The sequence below is a fragment of the Balaenoptera borealis genome (assembly GCF_965194805.1).
Source record: "Balaenoptera borealis genome assembly, chromosome: 12".
In the NCBI taxonomy this organism is placed as follows: Eukaryota; Metazoa; Chordata; class Mammalia; order Artiodactyla; family Balaenopteridae; genus Balaenoptera; species Balaenoptera borealis.
Window position 1 is genome coordinate 29,396,699 of NC_138869.1, and position 14,015 is coordinate 29,410,713.

General features: G+C 41.2%; 1 protein-coding gene and 1 long non-coding RNA gene across 10 annotated transcripts in view; one reads left to right on the forward strand and one right to left on the reverse strand.

Moving 5' to 3' along the window:
- ADAMTS9 (ADAM metallopeptidase with thrombospondin type 1 motif 9) overlaps positions 1 to 14,015 on the forward strand; it is a 181,863-nt gene that overhangs the window by 96,543 nt on the left and 71,305 nt on the right. The window lies entirely within an intron of this gene.
- The window catches only part of LOC309606961, a 34,391-nt gene that overhangs the window by 7,160 nt on the left and 13,216 nt on the right, over positions 1 to 14,015 (reverse strand). For all 4 annotated transcript variants that reach the window (XR_014232147.1, XR_014232148.1, XR_014232149.1 and 1 more), the window contains 2 exons: positions 7,007 to 7,178; positions 5,133 to 5,322 (listed from right to left, as the gene is read on the reverse strand). This is a non-coding gene — a long non-coding RNA (uncharacterized lncRNA). The remainder of the gene's footprint in view (positions 1 to 5,132; positions 5,323 to 7,006; positions 7,179 to 14,015) is intronic.

A 14,015-nucleotide genomic window follows, 5' to 3' on the forward strand; every position in this document is an offset into this window, starting at 1 on the left:
TCACATTAGATGTGTATGCATTTTTTTATAAATATAAGATTTTTTTTTCTTTTACTAATGAAGACACATCTTAAACATACTTCTAGTGTCTTTTAAGAAATAAATAAGAAAAACATTATTTGGCTCTATGAATATGGAGTATAAAAAATAAGATAGGTTTTTTTTTAATGAAAACATTATGACATATGAAATTACAAAGTTTATTTGAACTCAGGGTAGATTAAGACTCTATAAACCACTCATCTCACATGTGCTCCAAAAAAGCAAAACACTGGCCTGCATCTGTTTCACTGGAGATAAAACTTAGCTGGACTTTTTTTTTTCCTCCGTATTTACAGTGATTGTATGCCTATCAGAGATTCTGTTCCTGCTTTTTGACAGCTGATATTTCATGATAGCTTGACATATTTCTGTTTTTACAGTCTTAAAAAGTCCAAAGGTGGGGATGGGGGCAAGGGTAGGAGAGACATTAGACCCTGAGAAGGAGTGAAGGTCCTCCCTCCTGACTCAGGTCAGCGAGTTGCCCTTCTGGAATGGACAGGAATGGAAACTTTGGAATGTGGAGTGGGAGGTAGAGGCTGAGTCCAAATCTAATTGGCTGGGAGGGAATCCTGATTATTAAAGGCAGTTGAGGAAGATTTATGAGGAGGGCGTAGAAGACTCTGGGTCGTTCCTTTTAAAAAAAAAAAGTCATTCATTTTTCAGCTAATACTTTTTATGGGCCTACTGTGGGGCTAGTCTGTTCTGGATGCTAAGGATACAGCAGTGAACAGTCAGAGCTATTCATTCTAGTGGGGAAACAGAAAATTTGAACACATATAGAACTGACAGTTTTTTCCTGGAAGCCTCACTACAACCATAAAAATACAAATTGCTATTAGGATATATATATATATATATATATATATATATATCTTCATGTTGCTAACGATCTTTGTTCAACTGATATAAATTATTGATCTTGTCTTTCCTTTTAAATGTACAGTTGCTCAATAATTTTCAGTGATAAATGCTCTCTCGCTGATGGCATGGAACATTTCAAAACCTCCTGTCAGGAAATATGCTTCTGTTCACCTTTACATTAGAACCCAAACATGAGTTCAGGGGTCTGAGAGCCCGGATAAGTGGAGGGCCTGGCTTTCTGCCTCTCCCGTCTGGGGTCCTCAGCCTCCACACCAGCGTGGGCAGTTGTGGCTGAGAGTACATTTCCCCCTTCGTTATTTAATAGGTACCAATAAAAAGATCTGGAATGTGTGGATTGCCACATCACCATCTTTGCTTCTTGCTGTTGTTCATTTTCATGGATTGATTTAATCACTGCAACATCCCTTTCCAGAAATTTATAAAATAGAAAATTGGCAGCCAAGAAAAGAGTGTACAGGAAGTAGTATGGAAAAGAATCAATATAGGCTGAACCTACAAAGCCACCATTCTTAGCCAGGCCTGCATCCCCTTTCTCTTATTAGAATGAGGTTATGCCTTGGCCAAAGCAGTCCAATAACTTTCCACAATGTAGGAAATGTTCTCTATCTTTGCTTTCCAATATGGAAGCCACTAGCCACATGTGGCTAATATTAAGCACTTATTATGTGGCCAAGTACAATAGGGATACTGCATTTTAAATTGTATTTAACTTAATTACTCTAAATATAAACAGCCACCTGTGCCTGGTGGCTACCGTATTAGACAGGGCAACCTCAGGCAATTAGCAATTAATATTCAACTAGCCAAGGGATCAGTAAACTTATAAAAATAAATTGGGGAGAAAAGCCCTATGTCAGCATGTAATGGGTCCCTGTGTAGGATGCCCTTGCATCTAATAAGTACCATCCTCTTGTCATTCTTCTGTTTTGCACCATTGTTTGGGAACACTTCCGTGGGTGTTCCCTGACAGCTGGGCATTGAAGAAGTAGCACAGGGAGATCAGCTCGGTGCTTTGTGACCACCTAGAGGGGTGGGATAAGGAGGGTGTGAGGGAGCCGCAAGAGGGAGGGGATATGGAGATATATGTAAACGTATAGCTGATTCACTTTGTTATAAAGCAGAAACTAACACAACAATGTAAAGCAATTATACTCCAATAAAGATGTTAAAAAAAAAAAATACAGTGGTCAAACCTAAAAAAAAAAAAAAAAAAGAGGCTTTTAGAACCAGCTGTCTTTAGAGTAGTAACTCCAGGGCCTCCACATAAAAGCAGCTGTTAAAACAAACTCTCCTCTTTTGCATCTCAGTGTTCATCCTGGCAGTAAGTTCAGTTAAGGAGAAAGAATGTTTATGTGTTCTATGGGTTAAAAGGGCAAGGTGTAATGATGCTTTTTAGGAGAGGGCAAAAATGGACAACGCCAGATAGCCGCCTTGTAGAAGCTTGAATTCCAAGAGACCATTCCCTCTTTGAAGGAGAAGTTTCAAGAAGGCAACTTTCATATTCCCTGAGCCCTGTAGGTAAAGGTTGAGTAGATAGGTTTATGGAGCTGTCTCAAAGACACTTCAGAAGAATCAGAGCTGAGGCTGTGTCTCCTCCATCGCTATAATCGCCGTCATTTAACTTTGCCTCCCCAGTGTTAAGAAAACCATTATGGTTTGTTTCATGTTCATACCCTGTACTGATGCACCCAGAAATTAAAATGTATGTAACGACATTGGCTGCAAATTGGCTGATGATGTCATCAGTTCTCTTTTCTAGCGACCAGATAGAGTTGTGGGCTTTTTTTTGCCCCTTTAGGGTGACATCTGAATTAAACTATAAACCGTTCAGGTGGTCTGTTTTTAGAAGCCCTTTTTCATTTATTATCCTCACTCTTAGGTTGTCTATGTACTAAAATGGGAAATAAGTCAAATAACTCTCTCTAAACCACCTTTTTCTGAAGTATCTCAGAAAGTAGATGAATGGATTGCTTCAGTTATCTGCAAAAGAGCTGTTTCCCTTCAGTTTTGTACAGTGCATTTCCTCCCATAATTATTGTGACAGCTTTGACTTTTTATTATAACAATCACATTTTGGAGCATTTACTTTCTGCTAGAAATTATGCAAAGCAATTCACTCACATTATCAAATTTAATCTCTTCTACTTGATGAGCTTAGCACCATCAGATAAGTTAGCTAGTTGGTTCTAGGTCAAACTGTGGCTGAACCAGGTTCTGAGCTTGGTAACCAAGATATAATCCCCTCATCTTGCTGTTTAGTTGGTGAAGTGGTGAAAAGCTGTGGAAAGAGGATGTCTACAATTTAAGATTTTCTGTTTTTCCAGATTGTAACTGCTTGAAACATTCTGGAATTATTGAGCCATTTACAGATTTTGCTCAGAGCTCTAAAGGGATGAATATGAGAACATTGTTTTTCTTAAAATTAAACCAGGTAAAGAGCAAGATTGGGGCTTTCTAGAAGACTTGGAGGGGAAAAAAGCATCAAGTATTTATTAAGCACACATTAAGTGATATTTCTGACATTTTAATATACAAAGAGAAATAGAATAACTGGAGGTAATAAATCTAAGTGTTTTCTTTGTTCAGTAGATATATAGGTAATCAGGATGAGAAATTAGATTTTGGTCAAGCCAGTTAGGGGATTTGTAGATGTTTGTGGTGATTAGGTTTATTGTAGAATGGGATATGCTGTCGCACTACAAGTGAATTATGAAAAATGATGAAATTAAAAAGTGATCTCACACTAATAACTGTCTGCTTGAAATAAAACACATTAAATGCATTGAGTTATCTTCCATACTCTTTCTTGAGCTAAAACTAAGCTACAGGAGTTGAACTCTTCTGGCAGTGCTAAAGCTTATTCCTTCCCATTGGTAGGACAGTCAACCACTGTGAATTCTGCCCTTGCATTCACCTCGTTCTTTGCCCCTCGTTCGCCCAAATACTGATGTATTCCTCCATCCATGTGGCAAGTGCATGTTAAGATGTGGTTATGGTTTGGGAGGTGTGTAAGATGAAGTGAGGGAAGAGATGACATTTAAAAAAACGAAACAAAACGTGGTTTTGCTCCCTTTTTCTAACTAGAACAAAGGAAGAAATGTAGACATAGCCACCACATTTCAAGTGAAAATCCTTTTAACCGAATCATTTACTGAATTGCCCCAAACTTTAATTTCCTTTGGGCTGTAGACGCCCACTGTCCAAGCTTGGTGCCTTACACACAGTAGGCATACTATCAACAATATTGAAATGAATGAATGAATGAGTGAATGAATGAACTACTCAGAAGCTGATATCCTTATTGCACTGGCCTAAACTATGGAAATAAAGAGCTAACTTGCAGGAGGGAATCATAAAAAGAAACACATAGGTTTGGATGCTGGTGGTGTATCAATAGTGATTTCCTGACTTGGAGAGTTGTATGGTAGTTATGTAGGAAAGTGTCCTTGATTTGGGGAAATTAGAGTTTGAGAGATGATGGAACATTATGTCTGCAAATTTTTCAGGAAAAGACAAAATAATAATGGCATATATGTATATATTTAGGGAGGACAAAGGAGGGAGCAAATGTGGTGAAATGTTGACAGTTGGGGAATCTGAATAAGGGGGAGAGGGAGTTCTTTGTGATGTTCTTACAATTTTTCTTTGTTTGAAATTTTTCAAAATAAGTTATTTTTTTTTTTAATTCTTAAAGAAACGTAAATATGTTCAGAGTGTGTATTTTACTTCACAAGGAAGCAGAGAGTAGGTCTGGATTCATTTCAGGGCTTGAAAAATTCTGACACATTTTAGGAAGCTGTTTTTAATCTCAGATTTGCACCGTAACATCATAATAAAAGTGGGTGCTCTAGTCCGAGCTCTGCGTAAACAGCATCTTTGCTAGTTTTTCATTGGCTTTTTTCTCATGAACTTCTTCTTCCTCCTACCCCCTACCTCCCTCCGCCCCTCCCACCCAGGCAGCTAAAATGAAAGGGCCTCTGGAAATGGTGTGTTTTTTTGCTCCCCTTTTCCCAGGGAAATCCAGACTTTCATTGCCGGTCTTGTTAGTAAATTCCAGTAAATACTTGGCCAAATGCAGACTCCCCTTTTTTAATCCATTGCTCCCCAGTCAAAGCCCAGAATCCTTTGAAAACTAAAGAACTTTTCCACAAATATGTGCTGTCTGTTTTCCTTGTGCTTCATAAAAAGCCCTCGCCCAACCAACTCACCTATTCCTGCATTGCAGTTGGCCCTTTCTTAGTGAAATCATGATTTCCTTCTCCTTGGTTGTCTCTTAATCAGCTGTGAAGTGTCTGGGAACCCCTTAGCAGTGGCAGGTCACAACTGTGATGTCAGGGAGGAAGTGCCGTCCAGAAGAGCCTGTTTGTTTCACTGTAGTTGAGGTCTTCATTGCTGTGCCTGGGAATTGATTTTACGTTGTACATGTCACGTTCTCTAAGACCATGGATTCCTAACCCTTTTAGCCTTGGATCTTGACCTTGTTAAACTGATGTTCAGTGGACCCTTTACCACCCCCCCATCCAAAAAAAAGCTCTGTGTGCCCTGCCCCCCACCAAATGAATTAAAATCAATTCAGTTTTGAGAGCTTGTTGAAGGACTTTCTGAAAACCTTGGGATTATTCAGTGGTTCTCAATCGGGGGTGATTTTTATCCCCCAGTGGACATTGGGTAATGTCTGGAGACATCGTTGGTTGTCATAAATGGGTTTGGGGGGGGCGGGTATTCTTGGCATCTAATGAAGAGAAGCCAGGGATGTTCCAAGCATCCTACAGTGCACAGCATGGTCCCAATAGGAGAGGGAGGACTCATGATCAAAAGTCAAGGCTGAAGTCACAGTTGCAAGCCCTGTGGAGTGACTCTGGTTAGCTATCAGAAAACAATTCTCTCTGGAGAGTCAAATTTTCCGTCAAGTAGTATGTGGAATCCTAGGAACCCAGCAAGGTCAAAGATTTTCAAGAATGAACTGAAAATAGGAGGTTTCAAAGTTGTCTCACCAGACTATGAATTTGCAAACCAACAAGCAGTGTCATTCAGTCTTTTTTGGAGCCGGGAGGGAAAGTTGTTGATGTGTACAGGTGTGCCCGGTGTGGTCCATAGACATTCCGCATGGTAACTTTGGCAGGGGTCACTAACTTTGGATAGAAAGGCATAAATGAGGATGGGAATTTCTACGAAAACAAGCGTTATTCCAACATGTTCATACTTTTGGATTGCATGAACTGATAGCACTGATAGTATAGAGATGATAGATAGGTAGATATCGATAGATTCCTTTGCCTTTTATGTTTCAATCAAACAGCACTTCCCTCATTCATGGTAGAATTTGCACATGTGTAATACTCTAGCTATATCTAGGAATTGGTTTCAGAGTTGAATATTTAGGAGTTTTTTGGGGGGAGTACTTTTATAAAAACATAATTAATCCTAGTGAGCATTTTATCTGGGAAGCAGGAGACCAGTTTCTTACTAGAGACCGAGAGTGTGGTACAGAAAGTGTTCCATGACTTGTGAATAGGTCTGAAACAGGGTTTCCCAGCCTCGGCACTACTGACATTTGGGACCAGATACTTCTTTGTTGTGGGGTGTTGTTCTGGGCATCCTAGGATGTTTGGCAGCATCCTTAGCTTCTACCCACTAGAATGCCAGTAGCATATCCTCTTGGTTGTGATAACCAAAAATGTCTTCTGACATTGGCAAATGTCCTCTGGGGGCAATATCATCTCTCCCTCGTGGTTCAATGAGTGTCTTACAGCAGAACTTTCCTTTCCATATTCTCATAGGCATTAAGTAGGTATAGTCTACAGCATTTCCCAAATTTGTTTGATACCAAATTCCTTTTTTTTTTTTTTAAGTCAGAGAAGTCTTAGAGGTTTTAAAATTGTTCTCTTCCTCCTCTCAGGGAAGATAAATCATTATGTTGTAGAGATCACCAGGTTTTCACAGTTATTTTCCCACCAGTTGTTTTTTTTTAATCTATCAGAGGAAGCCCTGATCAGCTTTTTCAGATATGTGGCATTAACCTGGCTTTTCAATACATGAACTTCCCGGGGAAGAAAGTTTCTGAAATTCTACCCCTTCATACCTCTCCTTTTCCACTTTTCAAATCTTTTCTGCTTTAGCAGATGGCAATTGCTATGTATTTGCCAACCTCAGACCCTCATGCCACACAGACACACATATTTATGATCAGAATGGCAGGTGCAGCTCCAAGATCCGTGGCACAGAGAACATCTTAGATGATCCATCTCCTGGCCCTAGAAGGAAAATCAATCTCAATTCTTCTTCTTCAAAAAGGTCACTAATGATGACCATAAACTCTAATATTGACTCCAAATCTTTGAGACCAGAGAAGACATCTATTGGTAGAGGAAAGGCAAGCAAAGTGAGCCCAGACACTGTCATCAACCTCAGAAGTTTTATGGTAGGAACTAAACTCTAATGAAATATTGGATTCTTCCCACAATGTTTAAACTTTATTGGATGAAAGACCGGAAATTCTTATAAAAAGAAAGACATACACGTTGGAGCTCAATGTAGAAGAGACCTTCGTTCTCCATAAGACAAATGAGTGCTACCTTCCAGAAGTAATTGGAACCGTAAATTACCAATGGACTAACTATGTCAAAAGCTCTTTCAAATTAGAAACGGAGTTTTGCCTTTTACTTAATTATAACCTTACCAGTTATTCTGGGCTATGAGACGATACAGCCACTAATGAAATCTTACTTCTCTGAATGAATGGGTTTCTCCACATCCCAGTCACCAACTGTTGACCAGTGGTCTTACATGTCTTGATGTGGCACATAATAAAAGTGCCTGTCTGCGGTAGGCCAGATGGTTTGACCAGAAGTGGAGAAGGAATAACAAAAGGCCCACATTTACGGATCATCTTCTGTGAGCCAAGCTTTGGGCCTGGTGCCTTGTAAGCATTATTGCAAATCCTCATATAATCCTTACAAAATGGTCCCTATTGTGTCCATTATGCAGGGAGGAAAACTGAGCTCCACGCAGGCTAAGCAAGTGTCCCAGCATCCTACAATCAGTAATTCTTGGATCCAGACCCGACTGACTCTCAAGCTTCATGCTTTCCCACTCCCTCTCTGGAAGGGCTTTCAAAACTTCTAGAAATACTGATTTTGATTTGTGACACATCCAAAAATAGGCTCTTGCCCTAGTGGAAACCAGTTTAGCTCTCCTCTGCTTTTTAAAAGCCATTGAAACTGAGTCTTTGGGGTCTGAATTTTTGAATAGGCCCTTTTAACACTTCACTTGACTTTGAATGGTTTTCAAAGGAACTCAGAAATTGGGCTTGGTCACCCAACACTCTCAGACCAGAGCTCTGAAAAGGGTTGGTTTTCCCCTGCACATTTATAGCACGTTAGAACAATGTGAATTAGTACATCTGTAAGGAAAGATCTGCTGAACTAAGAAAACTAGATATTTCTGAATGTGGCCTAATCCTATTATTTGGGTAATAACCACCTCACTTAGTAGGGAGGCTTGTGGTGGCCAGCTTGTAGAGAGTGTACAGGATATCGAATTCAATCTACAGTTACAAAGTCTCAGGCTTGATGTTGGTTTTGTAATCCTGAATACCCTGTACTCTGAGAGCATTTTTCTAAATGAAAGGGAACTTAAAAAAAATCAGGCTCAAACTTAGACACATTATTTTGGAACAGATGGTATAAGTCTTTAGTTTGTTTTGTTTTGCTTTGCTTTGCTTTGCTTTTAGATGTTTCCAGCCAGAATGGAGATAGACAATATCTGGCCTAGAGAGAACCCATTCTGGTCCATTATATTTCTTTGTAGTCTATTTTCAGTCTGTATGTCTACATTTTTTCCATCTGGCAAAAGAGTCAATCTAAGGTGACATCTTTGGGAAGGAGAAACAACATGTTGTGACCCTAAGAGTACATGGTGGTCTCAGTGGCTGTTAGCCGAGCTTTCAGTGTTAGGCTTGCCTGTGCAGGACAGTGTGATCTTCTGAGTTCCCAGCTTCTAACCCTTGCTGTCCGTTATCTTACATCATATTCTCAGATAACCTTCCTCTTAGATGTCTCCTGTGCAGTGTTCAGTTCTGTAACTATGAATTAAATATTGAACCACAAGAGTGCTTAGCCAGTTTTAGATTGAATAGACACAGGCGATAGGAGAGAGCACGAGTTATTTATTTGGACCCTACCAATGAACTGAGCATTGTGTAGAATGTTTGCTTCATCCTTAAAAATTCTTGTGAGATAAGTGGCTCTAGGCTCTATTAGATACTATTCATTCACGCATGCGTTTGTGTGTTCCCTAAGTATTCAAGTGTTTTCTATAAACTAGGCACTGCTCTGAGCACTGGGGAGATAGCAGTGAACAAAACAGACAAAAATCCTTGAACTCATCAAGCTTACATTCTAGTGGGGAGGGGGAGATAACCTATAAATCACAAATAAAACAAAAGTTTAAATATGTATCGTGAAAGAAAGTGAGTGCTGCCATGGATAAAAATAATTAAAGAAGAGAGAAAATAGCATGGAAGAGAAGGTGGGAACTGTAATTTTAAGGTCAGGCAAGTCTCCAATAAAAGGTGGCATTTGAGCAGAGATCCGAGAAAATACAAAAGTAAGCTATGTGGATACCCAGGAGAAGAGTATTTCAGGTGAACACCTGGAGACGGGAGTATGCCAGGCATATCTTGGCAGTCGCCAGGCCAAGGTGGCTGGAATAGAGGGGGTGTGGATGGTAGGGTGTGAAATTAGAGATGAAATTGATGGAAGGGAACATGGAAGTTGATCGTGGGAGAGGGAGAGAAAAGGACCATTGGAGGCATTTTTGCTTACACTTAGTGAGGTAGGAAGCCATTGCGGGGGAGGGAGAGTTGAGTAAGAACGTGGATTTGTTTTAAAAGAATGAGTCTGGCTTCTGAATTTAGGGGAAGCTATAGGAGGACCAAAGATAGAAACAGGGAGAACATTAGAAGCCGTTGGAGTAACTCAGACGAGAGTGCTCAGTGGAAGTGATGAGAAGTGGTAGGATTCTTTTTTTTTGGATTCTTTTGGTTTTTTAAAATATTTATTTATTTAGGCTGCGCCAAGTATTAGTGGCGGATTCGTTGTGGCACGTGGGCTCCTTAGTTGCGGCATGCGAACTCTTAGTTACGGCATGCATGTGAGATCTAGTTCCCTGACCAGGGATTGAACCCAGGCCCCCTGCACTGGGAGTGCAGAGTCCAACCACTGGATCACCAGGGAAGTCCCAAGTAGTGGTAGGATTCTGACATATTTTTAAGATAATGCCAAAGGATTCGCTCCAAGTTTAGATATGAGATACAAGAGAGAGAAAGGAGTTGGAATGACTCCAAATTTTGTGCAGTGGACAGGTGGATGGATAGCTTCCATTGATTGAAATGAAGATAATAGGAAGATCAGGACGTCCATTTTAGACATGTTAGGTTTAAGATGCTTACTCACCATCATCTCATACCTGGTTAAGCATCTTGCATAAGATCACAAAGGAATAGATAGCAGTGGTCAAACCAGGTCTGATTGATTTCCAAAACTGAATTCATAACTACCACGTGCTTCTGCCTCAACCCTTGGATTTTCATTAGAATAAACCTCAGAGTAGTGCAGGAATCATTTAAATTTCACAGAAAGCCATCAACCATGATTTTAGCCACTTGTATGCCCAGTCTTCCCCGTTGTAAGCCACTTACATTTTCGTTGGGTTTTATTTCTTCTCATCGCATCCTTTCATAGTGGTACTTTTGAGCCTTTTCTTTAGTAAAAGGTAAGCAGGAGGAGGAGACAAGGAAAGCCACAAAGGACTTGACTAGCACATATTGATAGTAACTTGGTCTTATCTGAAGTACCAGTAGAGCATTGCAAAGTTGGAGGATGAACATCTCATTCAATAACGGTTAAGATGACCTTTTTCCCTCTCACTGAGGTATATTTCTCTGATTACAGACTCAGATAGGTATGCATATTTCCATTCTGGGGTGGCATTCATATCCACCCAAAAGCACATTCATTGCATGAACAACTTTCCCCCAAAAGTTGTAAATTTTTCAGTGTAAGATATTTGACATACTTGGCAGACAAAGATGTTCCTTTCACACGAAACTGATGCAGGAATGGCCAGACAGGCAGAGAAAGCAAGACTGGAAGAGGCAATTAAATGAACTCTGCCCTAGTGTCTTTTAAATGACTGAAAGCTCTTTGGGAGGAAGAAGAAGCTCAAGGGCTGGACCTTGGTTGGGTGCATGAAAGTCCAAAGACAGCCTGCCTGCATTGCTTTTTTACAGAAGCATTCCCAAAGGTGACTTTAGCTTCCCAGGTCTGTCCCTAGCTGGCTGGGACAGTAGCCCAAGTCATGAGTGGGTCTACCCAAGTGCTATCATCTTCTAGCAGAATGACATCTCCAGGTAGCCTGGAATCCTCCAGCCTGGGCCCTTAGTTGCAATCCACCTTCAGAGCGCCAAGAAACGTGGGGTCCCTGTTCCCACCAGCCATAACTTTTCCATTACTCACTCACTCAGACTCTTCTGCACCCACCTTTGAAACAGCTGAGAATAAAGGATGCTGGAATAAAAACCTCACCCATTACCCTTCCCATCTTCCAGTCTGCCTTCATAAATACTTCTGTGCCTAGCACAGAGTGTGGGTCCTGGTACCATCTTCACCTCTTTCCTGAAAAATGCCAATATCGTGATTTTGCTGAAGTTGGGTTACAAAGAATCATCACATCTAACCTTGAAAGGGAAAAGAAGCCTTAAAAAATAGGCACTGTGCTTGGGAATGGGGAATCGGAGGGCATGTGAGTGGTAACAGAGCCTGATGACATAATATACCTCAAATCCCTGAGGGCACCATTGGATGTGTCCGCTCTAGAAATCACCACGTATGGCTTCTGCGAATTTTCTTGGTTTTTGTTTCTATCTTGATGGAGAGAAAAACTGTAATATTTACACTTCTGCAGAATAAGAAGAACCCCAATTTGGGTTTCGCAAGTTCCATAGCTAATTTCATAGGCTACTGTATTTCATGTTAAAATGTATTTCCCACCTCTAATAAGAAGTTGTTATACTACGAGGCTGCAGGCTGTATGGCTGGAGAGCCTGGTACCTCATAATTCCTGGGGGGTGATGGGAGGTGGCGGTCATGAGCATCTCTCACTGCCTCCCCGTCTGTTCCTGGCCCTGCCATCTCCCTTGCGAGGCGTATGCAAGGCTGCCTACTTGGATATAGTATTGACAGGAGCCTTCAAGTGTGCTCCAAGAGTTGACGTGTGAATCTTAGTTCCCTTTCTCCCACAGTCTTAGACCTTTGTAGGACTGCAAAAGCTGGGGGTACTGGGGGGCAATGGGGCTGGAAGGATGGCCCGATGCCCCATCCAGCTGCGACGACTGTGATTCCTACATCCGCTTTCTTCCTTGGTGTTCCCTGCCAATCTCATGCTTTCTCAGCTCCTTTTCATGGTAATAAGTGCCATGGTGGTCCTGGACATGAACAGCCATCAGGCAGGCCTGTCAACACTGGCTTAACGCCCTGAAGTCACAGCCCTTGTTTCCCGGCCAAGCTTTCTCTCCTTCCTCCTCGGTCATTTTGGATCCCTGATGCCCCTGTTCAGAGCCATTCTTGTATTGTGAGAAGCCCTATAAAAATTTCCCTAAACATGTTCACATCTCCAATGAGCAGATATGCTTTCTGACAAAGGACTCTTAGCACTCCCACAGCTGAGCTGAACCGAGCAGGGAAGTGAGTGAATATGTGTTTGGTAATGGTTATCACTGATGTGGATTCTGTGCTTCAGGACATTGAAAGAAATAACATAACAAAAAAACAAACGAGAAACACAAGGAATGTTTGAGATAATAATCGTGAGCAGGAAATGACGGAGTAAAAAAGAGACGTGGCTTTCAGATATGGTGCCTTTCTTTTTCTTGTCTTTCTGTCTTCTGTGGTTAGAAGAGACCATATTAATAAGTAATAGCCTATGAGAGTGAAAAGGGCACTGCAGAAGAAAAGGAATCATCAACATTTATGTCTGCTCTGGGGATTTCTCTGTGACCTTTAGAAAGAAAAGCTCTTCACCCATTCACAAGAGGGAGATTTTGCCAGACTAAGTTCCTCATTCACCCAGCGGTGCCTGTATTAGAATGTTAATTTTAGACTCCATGAGTGAACATATATTTTTAAAAATACTCACCTTTTAAACTGCATGTTAGGAGAGATTTTTAAAGAGTCCACTGAATAGAAGTAGTAGTAGCAGGAACAGTGAACGTGTATTGATTTTTACACTGTCGGGCCAAAACACCAAGAGCTTTGTATGCGTTGTCTCATCTAATTGTAAGGCAGCCCTGTTGCGTATACATAGTGCTGTTCTCCCCATTTTACAGAGAACACATCTGAGCTGAGAGTAACTTGCTCCAAATGGCACTGTGGTAAAATGGCAGATAGCACTCCAACGTAGGTCTGTCTGACTCCAAAACCTGTGCCTTGAAGAGCTACATTTTAGAGCAAGGTGAAGACAGGCACCCGTGTGGTGAGCTGTGGAATCCCATGCACAGCCAGCCCATGGAATTTGTTTTTAACCGGTACCTTAGAAGAAGAGGTGGTTAAACCCGTGCTTGTTCGTATTGGTGTTGGTAATTCCTCAAAGCCAGAGGCACAGAATCTACACCTGCCTTGGCTAGCCCCAGCCCATCCTGCTAGCTCTGTGTGAGCATGACTGAGTTGGAGTGGAAGGAATCAGGATGCCTGGTTAGCTGTGGTTCCCAAGCAACAGGCAGAACGCCAGAATCTGGCCACAAATCCCCAGTGCAATGGTCACCAAATAGTGTTCCTTGCTAGGTACAGGACCTCCTAGTCATAAGCCTACGTCTATTCCTTCTTTACTGTGTGACAGTGAGCATGACGTGTCTCCTCTTCCGTAGCACTGAATTTGTAAAATAAATACATGGACTGAATAAAAATATATATAAAATATGCAGAGATGACCTATAGCTCAGAGATTTGAGAGCTTAGTCCTTGGTGAATCGGCAGGCCAATATTTACAACCTATAACCTTCCATTCATGACCACGCAAAGGGCCGTTCACCAGTG